Genomic DNA, 12,641 nt, shown 5'->3' with positions numbered 1-12,641 from the left:
ACCATATATGGCTTGTTAGCTAATTAGCTAGCTAACGAATTAGCCTTGGGTTAGCCTTCGAGCAAGACGCCCAGCTGTGCTAACGATGCTAACTTAACTGGAGTATGTTAGCTACAGTTATTAAACCGGCATGCACCAAAGTCAAAACGTAATAGAGATGTGTTAGAATTTAGCGTGAATACTTTTGAACAAATGGCATCTATTTGAGGTTGGAAAATAAAGGCCCACCCCGTTATGAAATGTTAATGTTAAACTTACCATACGGGCAATGTAACGTTAACGTAACATTAATGCTATACTTGGCTTGGTACTGTAACTGTGGTAAGGGAGGAGAGCTGTTGCGGACACTGATTAGAATAAGTGGCTGCACCTGTGCCTGATGAGGACTAGAGGGACGGACTACGAAGAGTTGAAAGGGAGAGAGCTGAAGTCGAGCCTAGCAGAGCACTTGTTGCTTGGGGCAGGTGCCGTTCACATGCCAGTTAGTGCTGCCGGAGGTGAAGACAGGTAGCTGGACTGCTGGGGGAAGTTCCTGAGTTACCTAAGGTTAGATTAGTAGTATTAGGATGTGGGACGGCTCCTGCTTAGTCTATTTGTGTGTGTGCTTTGTTAGTAACTGTGTCTACCCATGTTGTCTTTTGAGGTGCCAGAGAGCTGATTGCAGTATCTGTCAGCGCATTCGTTTATTTGCAAAAGAAAAGTCTGGAGAGAAGCTATTCCTTAATTTGGCATTTATTAAAGCAGTGGAGGATTAAAAGCATCTTGTACAAGGATCTATTCTATTCAGAAAACCACAGTCAGCAAGCTGTTAATCTGTAGTCATCATCCTAAAAAAGAATGCTATTCTTAACATTACACAGAGTTTTAAATGAGAATGTACAACTATCTGATAGGTTTCTACAGAGGTGGGGAGGAGCTGTGGTTTAGACTTAGCTCTCCCTTCGGTGGTGCACAGGCTGGTCCCAGCCTCTTGCCACACGATTCCACACTTCGTGTGGAAACAGCGCCCTAGTGGAGGAATCCTACACTTCCTCCATTTGTAAGTTGCTAAAGTGTCTGCTTCATTCCCCAAAACTGATACTTTTCCTCTCATGGTCATTACAATACAAAGTGTTCTCAGTACATGATGTTCTTTTTGATATCCCTGTTTCTTTGTATAAATGTAAGCCTGTTTGCAACAGCTAATCAACTTTTCCCTGCAGTCAGCAAGTCTGCAGGACAACACTTTGAATTGTTAAGCCTCATGCCCTGTGTGTGTGTGTGTGTATGTGTGTACAAAAGTTTCAACATGGTATTAATATAATAGGCAAGCAACCTTCATTTAAATTATTAATTCTCAGAAATCCCTCCATTTACACCTTTTAAGGTGTAAACTCAATCAAAATGGTGCAACTACACACTACAACCCCCTTCCCCGTCTACCTGTACCCTCTGGAACTCTTCTTCCTTATCTGACTCCAAAGCTTCACCTAACAGGGGCATTTGGTAAGGCGGAGGGTCTTTCTCTTTGGTAAGGGCAGTGGTAATGAGATGGTTGATCAATGCACGTAAGCAGGGGATGCAGCAACAGCCACAGCACACTAAAATGGCTGCGAAACAAGCAATGGAAATAATTTGTGACATGGATAGGGCCTTATATTTACCAAAATAATGATCCCAATTACTAAACGGATCGTTGATGCCTGAATTTTCAGCAAACTCTTCAGACAGGGAAGTAAGGCCAGCTAGAGCCCTGGTGATGCTTCCATCAGGGGCAGTATTATTGGGAATGAATGTACAGCAGAAGTCCCCAAACATTTTGCAGACTCTGCCCCTTTCTGCCAACAGCATATCTAAAGGTGGTGAAAAGGGTGCCACGGTCGACCCCTAGGATCGGCCATGACAGTTAGGGCTTCTCAACTCTTTGGGTCAAGTTCTTAGTTTTATCTTTTAGAGCCCTTACTTGTGTTCAGCCAATTCAGTTCTAACCTCCGCTAATGTGCGTGAGGGTGGTGGGGCTGGTACACAATGTGTCAGGTGGTGCCAAATTGCTCCAGTTTTTCTTTTTACCTGGACTGCGTGGGAGGTACACTCAGCCACTTCATAAGGTCCTGTCCACCTGGGATCAGTCCACTTTCTCTTGTGAACTTTCACTCGTACCCAATCCCCTACCTGTACTGCTGGAGTCTCAGTGATGGTTGCTTTGGGTTAAGCCAGCTGTATCTGTTTACACAAAACTCGGGACAAGTTAGTCAGTGCAGTCGTGTATTCATCACAGTCAATCTGCCAGACATCCAGAGGGGGCATATGAACTCCCTCCCTGGGTGGCCCTGGCATTGGCCTACCTGTCAGCAACTCATGGGGTGTCAAGTGTGTCTTGGCCCCTGGGGAGGTTCTCATGGACATAAGCTCCAAAGGCAGTGCATCCACCCAACTGAGCTTTGTGCCAAAACAGATTTTAACGATCTTTCTTTTCAGAGTCTGGTTGGCTCTTTCCACCAAACTTTGCAACACAGGATGATACACTGCTCCAAATCTATGTTATTCCCAGTTCTTTTTCCACCTCCCCCAGCTGTTTGTTACTGAAATGTGAGTCGTATCTGAGCGTACACTACGTGGGACCCCATATCTTGTTATTAGCTCATTTTTCAACCATTTTACTACTACATCTGCTGACTCTTTCTTGCATGGTATTGCCTCTACCCACTTGGTGAATCTGTCCACCATCACCAGCAAGTAACGGTAGCCTTTATTCTGTTTTCCACACCCATATCGGTAAAGTCGATCGGGATGTCTTGGAATGGTGCTTCTGGTACTGGAAACCTTCCCTTTGGGCACTTGTATGCCTGCTTAGGGTTGTGTCCATTGCAAGTGTAGCAGCCTGTCACATAGTTTTCCACTATTGCTGTCATGTTCCATCATGAGCTCTCCACAGGCCTTCCTTCTTTGTTGCTCCTTTCCGATGCCATTCACTTTGCTCATATACTCCTGCTTGTTCTTGCATGTCAATGATGTCTTTCTCTGTTAGTTCTGGTAGTTGTTCAACAGTGACAGACATCTGTCTTGGTGTGTATCCTCCCGCCTTCTTGGCCGCTAAGTCTGCAGCATCATTTCCTTCAGCTATGCTGGTGTCTAGTTTCTGGTGTCCTTTGCATTTCATCACAGCCACAGCTGCAGGTAGTAGTACTGCTCTTACCAGTTTTTCTAGCTGTGCTTGGTGCTTTACTGGAGTGTTGGCTGTAGTCAGGAAGTTCCTTCTGACCCACTGCGGTCCATCCACATGTACAGCTCCATGTCCACAGGCTGAGTCTGTGTAGATGTTCACTCTTTTTCCTTCAGACAACTCCAGGGCTCTTGTTAAGGCCACTATTTCAGCCAGTTGTGCTGAGGCTGGTTGTGGTATGAGACCTTGGTCTACTGTGAGATGCGTCTTTGTGTGTGGATCCTGTTTTACTACATCATAGGAGGCCACATTTCCACTGTCTGTCCTGTAGCAGCATCCATCTGTGAACAGGACCACTTCTGGGTTTTGAAGAGGTTCTGTTTCCAGATCCGCTCTGCACAGTTTTGCGCCAGTCTACTTGCCATGTTCACACCTTCAGTGTGGTATGTGACATGTGGTTGCAGCAGAATGTCTGAAATTTTTGTTTTTCTTGCTGTGGAGAAGGTGAATGCACTTGATCCCAAAAATGCCACTACTCCATGATCAGTGTTCACTTTCAATTCGTGGCACATTACTATGTGGCTTGTTTTTGTGATTGCTTTTGCCAATGCTGCCAAGTACCTTGTACATCCTGCTTGTCCTGTTTCCATATTATCCAGTTTGAAGCTGTGGTACATTAGCACTCTTCTTTCTCCCTCCTTTTTCTGGAAAAGCACAGCATTAACTACTCCAGCTTTTTCAGAAACATCAAGATGGAAGGGTTTTGTGTAGTCAGGTGATGTCTGAGCGGCAGCTTGTGCCAGTGCTTGTTTCGTGAGGGTGAAAGCCTCTTCAGCTGGTTGGGTCCATGACAAGTGGCCAGTGAGGGTGCGATTTCCCACCTCCGCCATCATGTCTTGCAGGGGTTGTGTGAGCTCCACATACGCTGGAACATGGTTACGCCTATACCCTGTCAGGCCTAAAAAAGCTAGCATTTGTTGGACTGTGGCTGGTTTATACAGGAGTAAGTGGCTCCAGTGTCCGCCATTAACAAGTAAGTCTTGCCATTGATATCACAAGCCACCATTGGTTCTGTCATAGGTGCGAAGAACTGGCCTGCGTTAGTCCCCAGGCCCCTTCAGTAGTCCTGTGAATCCCAAGCTGAGGCTGGCATCTGGGCCGGAAATGGCAGCCGGGGGCCTCCTCCTTATGGCCCTCCCCTTCCTCCTCTGGGATGAAATTGGCCTTGTTGTTGTTGCAGAGCTTGGGAACCCCCTCCTCCTCTAGGGCAGTCTCTGGCCCAATGTCCGAGTTGTCCGAGGGTCCATTTCCGGTAGGGAGGGGTATAGTTGGCTGGGCGGATCCCCTTTCTCTGGAGGTGCTGATGGGGAAACTGGCAGCACAGTTGCTGTTGCTGAGGCTGCTGCTGACCCCTCCTATTTTATTTTTATTTTTTTTGCCTTCCCCTGGCTCTTGCCTGATGCTGTCATTATTGCACAAATGGCTGTGGTGGTCACATCTCTGTCTCTAGCTTTTTCCAGTCTCCTATATGCCAATCTTCATTTATGGCTTCCTGCTGTCTCCCAATCACAAAGGGCTTCTCAATGATTTGCAGCTGCTGCAGTCACCATGCACATGATCACTTGAAGGCTGGGCAGCTCAGCTTCCTGGTTGCTGGTGAGGAGACCTTGTCTCTCCCATTTCTCCCACAACTTTTCCACTGATTTCTTTGTCTGTCCCTTGTCTTTTTTACCTACTTTTCCCTCTAGCTTTTGTATCACATGTGCTTTTAACTGGCCCAAACTCATAGGCTAATCTCCCATTATGTTTGTACACATACACCTTCAGGTGTCCTTTTAGTATTTTTCAAATAGATCATACAACCCAAACCAATGTAGTTTAAGATTAAAACCATAAACTGCACAATCCACAACTTTCCTAATCCTGCTAGTGTCTTCTCACACGCAGCTACACATTCTTCTAATGTCAAAACAACAGGAGGAGGCCGAGATGCAACCGGCTCATCACTAAATGTTAACACACAATATCTTCGTAAGTAACCTACCTAAGAGGCGTGGCACGTCTTCCCAGTCACTCATGTCCATGAGAACAACCCAACATTACACTGCTCAATTTCACAAATCCACCAACATTGCGATTCTCAACATTGCTTTTTAAAACACACAGCAATATTCAACACACGCAACTATATTTTCAATTAAGATTCACACTATTTCACCATAATGTAAATTTAAATTTCAAAATGTTTTATTTTGTATTATCTTATCATCCACATGAACACTACTGCTACTACTTCACTAACACACCTCATATAAGTTACAGTTCAGTTTTCTTCCTTTACTACAATAAATAACTTGTATTTATTGGCATTTTGTGTCTTTTCCTGTTTTTGTCATGGCTTATGGGCAACAACGCCTAGGCCAATGTGATGTGTATTCCACAGTAAAGAGGTTGAAGGCATCACTTGTTTCACAAGACATTAAGATTTTACACTGAGTTATTATCCATAGGTTCTATAATTATAATTACTATTACACATCTTTTCACTTATTTCAAGTGTACTTAAGTCAAACAAAACAACTTGTAAATTTGCAACCTTTAAAACTGATGTTTTCATGAATGCAAGACATGATTTTAATTTGTTAAACTGAGAAGGTCTTGTGGGTATTGCACAGGTATTGTGAGGCTTATGCTGTATGGTGAGGCAAAAGAAAAATCAACTGATCGAATGCACCTATTTGCCACAGGTGCATTCGATCAGCTGATTATGTTTCATTTTGCATCACTATATAAGCCTCACATTACCTGTGTATTTGCCTGAGGAAGACCTTCTCAGAGTTTGCAATATCGCAAATAATGATACCTCCTAGGGGGAGTCATAACTACTCAGTGTGCAGGTACAGTAAGTCAGATTAAAATGTGAAATCTAACATTTTCACTAAGTAGTAAAGACAAAAGGAGTGCAAATATAAATGTAATTTATTCAAATGTGAACCATGTCTTTTTTAAATAAAAGGACAAAACAAAAAGGTGGACAATATTTAAAACTATAAATGTAAAAGTAACCAACAGACTGGGCCTGTGCAAGAGGTAACAGCTATGCCCAGACAGCTGCAGAGTCCAGGGGGGATAAAGGGTGGGATTGTAGGAATGAGGAAGAGCGGAGGTAATGGTAAATGGACTGTACTTGTATAGCGCCTTTCAAGTCTTTCTGACTACTCAAAGCGCTTCACACACTACATATCACATTCACCCCATTCACACACATTCATACACTGATGGCAGAACTGCTCATCAAAGTAACTAATCATTCACACACCGAAGGCCCTCAGGAGTGATTTGGGGTACAGTGTCTTGCCCAAGGACACTTCAACATGTGGGCTGGGGGAAGCCGGGATCAAACCGCCGACCCGCTCAACCACCAAGCCACAGCCGCCCAGGTTGTAACAGTGTCAGTGAGGAAAATAAATTTGTGTAATAAATGCTCCAGATAATGAAAAATATAAAGGGTGGCTCAGTTTTTCATGTTTACAATACTATTATGTCACATATGCAGCAGAAAATGGAACAAGGGAGCAAAACTTCAAAATATAGATGCCTTTATGTCTTATGTCTTCAAAAAACTTTTTTTGTTGTTGTCCTTTGAAGACAGACAATGTACAATCAGCTGTCTAAAGTCAAGTAGCCAAGACTGGTACTTACAGTTTATGCTGTGTGTAGCAGGCAAGCCATCACAGGTGGCCATGACCTCAACAAGGACTGAAAGAAATAAACATCTTGTAATAAATATAAAAGTGGCTTTCTTTCTCAACAGTCAAATCTCGCACAGCGCTGTCGGTAACAGTACACAAATCAAAATCGAAATCGCGGTGTGGGGAATTACAATCTTTCTGTAAGCCATTATGCACCGACGCTTAGAATCGAACTGCAGATTTTTTAATTTCTTGTTGGTATAATTCCTTAATAGGTGAAAAAAGCAGGCAATAATAATTATGGTTATGCAACAAGGTCACTTAACATTGGCTTATTAACGTTAACTTAGTAACGTTATGATCAAGTGACATCCAAATAAATGACTTGCAACTAAAGTTATGTAAAAATCTAAATTCAGGTTAATTGATTTGCTTCAAATTGTTCATTAGACATGTATTAAGTAAATGTTATGCTAATTAACAGTAACACTGGCCAATTTAGTGTAGGTCTCGACAAAATCTAGTGTTGCAAATTACCATAATTATATATTTAAAAAATGTTGAGGCATTTTAAATTTTGTGTAGTATAATCTCAATAACAGATAAATAATTATTTCAAGTTTTGTTGTATAATTTCAGGTTAACTTACCTCAAGAGCCACAGCCCCACCCCCCATCATGTACACCTTCTACAGAGGCACCATCGAGAGCATTCTGACTAGCTGCATCACTGTGTGGTATGGCGCCTGCAACGCGTCCTGCCGGAAGACTCTGCAACGCACAGTGAGAGCAGCTGAGAAGATCATTGGTGTCTCTCTCCCCTCCCTCCAGGACATTTATGGAACACGTCTCACTCGCAAAGCCCTCTGCATTGCAGGTGATCCCACACACCCGTCAGACAGCTTCTTCAGTCTGCTGCCATCAGGGAGGAGACTGCGGAGTCTCCAGGCCAGGACCAACAGACTGAAGGACAGCTTCATCCATCAGGCTGTCAGGAAGCTGAACTCGCTCCCAAACTTGCCCCCCTGTCCCTCTTCTGCCCCAGGCACCACTGAACTATGAACCCCCCCCAGATCCCACATCCCCAGGACCTTCCACTGACATACGATGTCATGCACCAGTCACTTTGTGTAGCATTGGTCTGCTCACTACCTCATTCACCATGGAACTGACGCCATTCTACAACCTCAGTCAGTTTAATTAAAATAAGCTCTTTGTCACCTTAATCAGACTGAATAAGCTATTTTTCTATCTTTTTATCTGCACTGTCTGTTCACTGGTTTGCACTTTATCTGCCATGTGCCTTGCGCTGCTTTTAGTCAACCTATTTTTATTTTATTTTATTTTTTATTATGTCTCTTTTTTTGTATTCCCTTATTGTATAGTTTTAGCTTATATTTTATATTTGATCTAGATTTTAGGCTCTACTGTTAGTGTTATCTGTATGCACCAGGGGTCTGAGAGTAACGCAATTTCGATTCTCTGTATGTATGTAATGTACGTGTGGAAGAATTGACAATAAAGCAGACTTGACTTGACTTGACTTGACTTGAACCACGACTGGTTACCATCCGTAGACTGCCAACCGCATACTACAGGGTTAGCTGCCTAGCAACACAGAATAGCATATAGTCTAGTTTCTTATCCTTAGCTAGCTTGGTAACTTCAAGCTAGGTGGGCGCGTTCCAGCAACCAGGCACCTCATCTCCACCCACGCTCCACCTCTTTGCCCATTTTTGGTAATCCAGGAGTGGATGGATGGGCTGAGTGACGCACTGCCAAGATGGCAACGGCCGGCGACGCCCTCTTTGGGCTTCACAACAGCTGCGTTTCATTAGTCCTTCAACATGCCCTTGTTGACTTCCCCCTGCTACTTGCCCTCGGGGGAATCCCCGCCGCCATCATAGGTGTCGTTCCACTTGTCTGAAAACTGAAGAGAACTTGGTGAGATCGACCCTCAGAGGGCTGAGGGAGAGAGTCAACAGCGATGGTCACTCAGAGGTGTAACGTTATATCACCCACAGTGCATTGCAGTTATGCATTTGGTGCAAGAAAATACATCCATGGTTAAGTGGCAGTAATGTACATAAAACTCTGGTTGCCTAGTTAGCAGATAGTTTCTTAAGAAAATCTCATTGATAGCTTGATATTTTACTGAAAAACTAATCACAGTTAATATTTACTTGGATTGTTGTTCAGCTTGTGTGATTTCTTTATTCCCAACATTATCTGTAAACACATGGAAATATTGCTGTTTTGCAAGATATCATAAACCTGTAGCAATAATAGTTATTATAATCATGATACAGATCACAAACAGAAATGTCTAAATCAGAAACTGATGCAGCTAATTATTAAGTGCCTACATATTGCAATTATCCGCAGAAGATGCCTTCACCTCATTGAAATGCGTCTGCAAGTATTTCTGATGATTTGTAAAAAGCAGTATAGCCCTAAGTCTACAAATGGCAGTCGATCCATGATAGTTTGGGCTGAAAGTGTACAAAGGCGGGTGCATTCCATTTAAATCCCCCGCTCCTCCCCAGCCCACTTTTTCTCTGCTCTCCAAGTGGCCTCTGTGTGACGTATGCTGTTACGTAATACCAAGGGCTGAAGGGAAGTGAATGACGGGAAGTGGAACTACTAATAAAATGCAGCCAACGCTCTTCAGAAACCTCTGGGTGACATCATGGAGACTACATCCATGTTTTAATACAGTCTATGGTTTACCTCAGTGTTCCTGTAACAAAACTGAAGTCATCAACAGTCGGTGTGAAGGTCATTAGTCAATGCAATGCTATTTTCAGGTAAACAAAAGCAGTGGGTCAGTCCATGTTACCTTTTGGTGTGCAGTCAGTCCTTTACCATGAATAATACTGGACAATGGAGCTTCTGTCTTTGCATAATTTGGGATCCAATTATGACAGAATGTCATCAGTCATATATCATCATTGCTAGAAAGATCACAACTTACTTTTCAGTTAGTGGTTTTGGAATAACTTGAATGGCAGCTATAAGCTTGGGAGAGAGAGTTTTGCCTTCTGCTATGATCACATGTCCCAGAAAGGTCATCTGCTATTGAACCCATTGTAATTTGCTTAGACTAGTTTTGTGACCATTATTTGCTAGTGTGTCTGTCTTGCAGGCCTGCTCTGATGGTAGACATATCAACATACTGGAGAAGTGCACTTCCACCTGGCAATGTTAAACCTTCCAGGTTTTCCTTTAAATCTGTCTGTAGAAAACTAAGACCTTTGTAATTATGCAGAAGACCCGCAGTTAACCTACTGTTAACATGGTGAATGTATACATTATATCTTTAAAAGCAAATGCAAACCAATATTGGGAGCCTTTATGTACTGTAATGGAGAAAAGTGTATTAGCCAAATCAACAACAGAAAATCATTTGCTGTTAGCAGGAATTTGTGACAAAATTGTGTGTGGATTCAATTTTATTTTATTTATATAGCGCCAATTCATAACAGAAGTTATCTCATAGCACTTTTCCTATAGAGCAGGTCTAGACCGTACTCTTTATAATATTAATTACAGAGACCCAACAAATCCCACTTGATATTATCACTGTATGTTCATGTTCATTATCATGTGTGTGTGTGGTGTTGGTGTTCTCACATGTATAGATGGTGTAATCTGTCTGTAGAAAACTAAGACTTTTGTAATTATACTTTAAATTGACACTAATATAACCCTCATTTGAAAGACCAGGCAGTTTCCTTTTACTCCTGCTGCAGATAGCAGCATTGTGTGTAATGTATTTCAGGATAAAGTGCTCTGGAAAAGTTGGAAGTTGCCAGAAGGAAACTCAAGCCTGACACTACAGTGTGTAATCACTGAGAAGTCAAAAGTCATCCCTGTCTCACTATGACTTGCTAGTTTCAACAGACTCCTTATCATCACTGGCCAGCCCGAGTTGGCTCCCATATATTACTGCTGTGGACATATAATGACTAGAAACTTCCTTTATATTGTGCTTGCTGGAAATAATTAACCTATATTAAATAAAATTAGTTCAAGTCAGTCTGGGGGTTTCAAATATTTCAGTTTAAATGTAATGACATGCTGTTTAACATGGTTATTGATTAATACGATATTAACTGTCTTTATCTGAAACTGAGTCACAACCCTTGTCAAGAACTTTGAACTCTGAATCATGTTTGCACTACATGCACTACTTTGCAGCCGAATAATTTGCACTTATTATTGATAACTTTGTGTGTTTGGCATTCTATTTTATTGTGTAAATAAATGTTTTTTAATATCTATTTATTCTTAGCAACTACCTCTCGCTATTTCTCTATTTTATTATACTTTTCTTTTATATTTTACAGGGAGATGCTTTGCTGTTTGTTGTTTTATGCAATGACAATAAAGATATTTGACTTGACTTGAGTCATGCAATCAGTAGTGGTTTTACCCAGAAATGTACTGTCATTTCCTATAAGAATCAGAAAAGTGTATGAAGGGGAGGCTCTCTCTGATTTTTATCATAGGACAATTACAAGGCAATTAAGGCAATTACAGAACAACAAAAAAATCGCAGACTAATGAAATACTTTAATGTTAGCAGCTTTGAAAGGCAGGGTGGCCCAATGTTCTGTTCTGGGATCCATTAAACCTTTAAACAAATAATTACATTAAACAGTAGTGATTAGATGATGAAATGTTTTCATATAATGCTAAGGACTTCCATCATAAAATGTGGATGACATGACTGGCTCCATCAAACATCTGTTAGCCTCAACTACTAGATACATGTCTGCATTCTTCTGTGTAATGTACCTTGGTTATGAGGCGAGAAAGTGACATTTTTGTTTTTTTAATCTATATGTACACACATTTATGACATAATTAATGATGGCAGTAATCATTTAAGACATTTTTATTTTTATTGACAGAAACTAAGGGTATGATCTCCAGGACTTACAAACTCTTATGTGTTATGGCATTGGGCCAATATTTGGGCCATCCACTTTTAAATGAGACTCACGATAGTGAGCTGCGGTAACAAAACAGTTTCCCTCGGGGATCAATAAAGTATTTCTGATTCTGATTCTGAAAGCAATCCTTGAACATGTACGACTCCTCTCCCTGTAGTAGACATGGGCTTATGCAATTTAAGACTGTACATTGTGTTCATTTAACAAAAGCTAAATCATCCAAAATATATCCAAATTTAGATTTCACTTGTAACAGATGTAAATGATTTCTAGCTACTCTGATTCACATGCTTTGATTGTGCCCTGATCTGCATAACTTCTAAGTTTTTGTACACTCTAATGTTGCTTACAGTCATTGGCCTTTAGAGGGCAGCCCAGTCTCACAAATATCTACATCTTGTTCTGGCCTTGTAAGCACTGAGAGGACACTTTTCTCAGGGCTAGTAACAGTATATTTTATTACAGCATGATATACTTTACACCATAATTTGCCCTAGTCCATTACATCCTCAAAATATGAGGCACCTAGCCACAGAAAATTTAGGAATACTTGTAATGAGTTACCATACCAACTTTTTTTGCATCAAAAAATGATGGTAATAGGGAGGAGGTGAGGGCAATCCAGACTGACCTGAAGGTGAAGATCAGGGAGGCCAAGGAGAAGTACAGGAGGAAGCTGTAGCGGAAACTCCAGCAGAACAACATGAGAGAGGTCTGGAGCGGCATGAAGAGCACCATTGACTTCAAACTGACTGGCAGCAGAGGAGTTGAAGGCAGCTTGGACAGGGCAAACGAACTTAATCTGTTCTTTAACAGATTCGACAAACAGACTCCTGCTCATCTCCCCTCT

General features: G+C 41.9%; 1 pseudogene; it reads right to left on the bottom strand.

Moving 5' to 3' along the window:
- Positions 1 to 1,240: 1,240 nt before the first annotated feature.
- On the bottom strand, positions 1,241 to 11,376 carry LOC122865217 (annotated as a pseudogene).
- Between the last annotated feature and the right edge of the window lie 1,265 nt (positions 11,377 to 12,641).

Source organism: Siniperca chuatsi, linkage group LG2, assembly GCF_020085105.1.
Source record: "Siniperca chuatsi isolate FFG_IHB_CAS linkage group LG2, ASM2008510v1, whole genome shotgun sequence".
NCBI classification, from domain to species: domain Eukaryota; kingdom Metazoa; phylum Chordata; class Actinopteri; order Centrarchiformes; family Sinipercidae; genus Siniperca; species Siniperca chuatsi.
The sequence above is the reverse complement of the archived record's forward strand: the minus strand, read 5'-3'. Positions and strand labels throughout refer to the sequence as shown.